This window comes from Chanos chanos, chromosome 1, assembly GCF_902362185.1.
Source record: "Chanos chanos chromosome 1, fChaCha1.1, whole genome shotgun sequence".
Classification (NCBI taxonomy): domain Eukaryota; kingdom Metazoa; phylum Chordata; class Actinopteri; order Gonorynchiformes; family Chanidae; genus Chanos; species Chanos chanos.
In genome coordinates this window covers 56,597,144-56,599,961 of record NC_044495.1, presented here as the reverse complement: position 1 = coordinate 56,599,961, position 2,818 = coordinate 56,597,144, and the positions used below count along the sequence as shown (strand labels likewise).

Genomic DNA, 2,818 nt, shown 5'->3' with positions numbered 1-2,818 from the left:
ATTGTTCAGAAGGCATGTTTTTAATCTGTTCTCAGACTGGACGGTTTTGACTTTTTTTGGTCAAGGTATCTGGCTTGCTGAGAAATCAAGAACGAGACATTGCGGTCATTTTCCTGGACTTGAATAAACTTCTTGTGGCATTTGGAGGCAGTGGCAATTACAAACACAGGAACTGTGTGCTGATCACCGCCACTAGTTTTCCCCAACTGTCTGTTGAAAACGAGTTCTTTTTGCAGAGTGGGGAGATGGGCAAAAGTGGCAAACAACAACATCAGTCAGTCGATGCCTAGACTCACTACGTAATCTGGAACCTATGGGTGAGGGCAGTTAGCTCAAATGGTAGCGCGCTCGCTTAGCGTGAGAGAGGTAACGGGATCGATGCCCGAAGTGACAATTTTCTTCTGCTTGTTGGATGCTCCTTAATGCAACCACTTCTGCCTGACCTGACTTAATAAGGTCAAATGCCAGAGCTTGCGTAGCAAATGAAAGGTCAGAACAACACCAAGATTCTCTGTGTGTGTGTGTTTTTTTTCCCTGTTTCACGTCAACTGTCAAATCAGTGTCTGAAGCGTCGCAGCTTAAAAGACAGCTTGAGGTCCCACCGAGATTTGAACTCGGATCGCTGGATTCAAAGTCCAGAGTGCTAACCATTACACCATGGGACCACACACACCTTGGTAGGACCAACTGCTATTCAGAGGGTTGTGTGCACAGATAAAGAACAATGACTTCTACAGGTGTGATGGTCAGAGTCACATGAGAGCAGCAGCAGGACAAGGTCTGAATGATTACGACACAAGTTCTCAATCCAGAGGAAAACAAGTCAAAAGGCATGGTTTGATGAACTGAACGTTACGTGAGGAATTCTACCGAAAAGGCATTAGAAGAAACAGAGATTCATATACTCTGTGCTGCTAAAGTCTAGGCTTCTTGAAATCTTCATTTTAACATATGCCTAACTTGTCCCTTTCAGCCTTTTGCCATCTTGCCACGAAACCGAGGAAGAACAAGTCCACGAATAAAGACAACCAAATGGAAAGAGAGGGAGGGCATAATGATGACAGTGGGGACAAACATGCATTGCATTTTACAAATACTTCCTTTGATGTTCCACACACAATTTCTATGTGACCTTTCAGTGAACTCTAGGGGGCGCCACACAACATTTGGGGCCCCCTAACCATTTCAGACCCGCACCCTTGACATGATTAACACCACATCCTAACCAGCTGAAACCCAAAAAGGGCTCAACGCTGCGTGTCAAATATGGGCTGGGTTTGCCCAATAAATCTAGGACCGGTCAGGCTCTCACTTCAGTGTGATAGACGCAGGTCAGGCTTGGCCATACATTTCAAACCATTCCACTAGAGGCCATGCTGCCCAAAGAGTCAGTAAATTTGCTCCAAGTTGCGTGGGTTACTAAAAAACGTGCGTTTTTGCGTCGGTTTTAATGGAACGTGATGGTGGCTACCACCTTTCCCACAATTCCCTATTCACACGGATTGGTTTCTCTTGAATAATGCAGCTGAAACATAGATCAATAAACGGCATATTCAATCCATATGAGAAGTGACATCGTAATGCTGAGTGTGTATTTCAGCATTTATATCGAACAATAGCACAGTCAGCTGACTCAGCATCTGAACAGACTTTCTTTCTCTCTCTCTCTCTCTCTCTCTCTCTCTCTCTCTCTCTCCCCCCTCTCTGTCTCTCATTACCCAAGGCACAGACTCTGACAAAAACAACTTCCCAACATCTCTCAACACACACTTACTGAACCCACCCACTGCATGGCCCTTGCCATGAGAACTCACCATCTCTGGAAAACAAAATAACCCTCTTCAAACACAGGTGAAAAAGAGGCACTGTTTCAGCTGCATTTTGCGTCAGTTCTAAAATTATCTAGGGTTCACTGTCTAGCCGATTTTATTTTGGAAAAAAAACGTCATTCAACATTCTCAGTCTTTCTTAAATCTATTTTTTATATTACGAATTTCATACAGGGTACAAGCATTAGACATAACATAGTTAAAAAAAAAACAAAAAAAAAACATAGTAAATACAAAAATAATGATGTGAGCGATGTGGTGCTTGTGGTTTTCAGAATATAGACAGAAAAAATGAAAAATTTAAACATTATAGAAATGTAAACATTATGGAACCTCAGTGCATAAACTCACTCTCTCTCTCTCTCTCTCTCTCTCTCTCTCTCTCCCTCCATAGTCTCAGAGGCTAAAGAAGGCTGTTTTGAATCTCAGACACTGGAGACTAAGGAAAATCCAGTGTGAAGAGGAAGGATGATGGTGGAATATTTCTGATATGACTTTAAAAAAAAAAAGCAAAAAAAAAAGCTTGTAACTGACACATGAACAGTAGCCAAATAATGAAAGGGACTAGGCTATCAAATCAACCAATAAGAAAGTAACACATGAAAAGGGGGACTCCATATGACTTTAAATTTGGATTCTTTGCTTTGGAGGAACATTCGTGCACTTGATTTTTCCGGTTTCAAGTTGCCTACCGGTAATAAGAGCTACTGCAAAATGTCTGTTCAACTTTGGTCTTTCCAGTTAAGCGGAATACCCTCTTTTTTAAGTGGAAACTAATGATTATAACAGGAATTTCGACTCATGCTTATTAGAGACCTTGAGTTTGCTGATGTCACCGGTGAGGCATACATCAGGGTTCGCCGGAATCTTCTGGAAGATGACCTCTGATAGTAATGAGGTTATTTGAGATTGGTATTTAGGAATGGGGGTGGGAGGCAATTCCAGTACGCATGAGGGTGGTTCCCAGTTCTTTAGTGACAATGTTGGCA

At 42.3% G+C, this 2,818-nt stretch overlaps 1 non-coding gene across 1 annotated transcript; it reads right to left on the bottom strand.

The window, feature by feature from the left end:
• Positions 1–593: 593 nt before the first annotated feature.
• On the bottom strand, positions 594–665 carry trnaq-uug (transfer RNA glutamine (anticodon UUG)). The gene has a single exon. It is a non-coding gene; the product is annotated as a tRNA-Gln (tRNA).
• Positions 666–2,818: the final 2,153 nt, after the last annotated feature.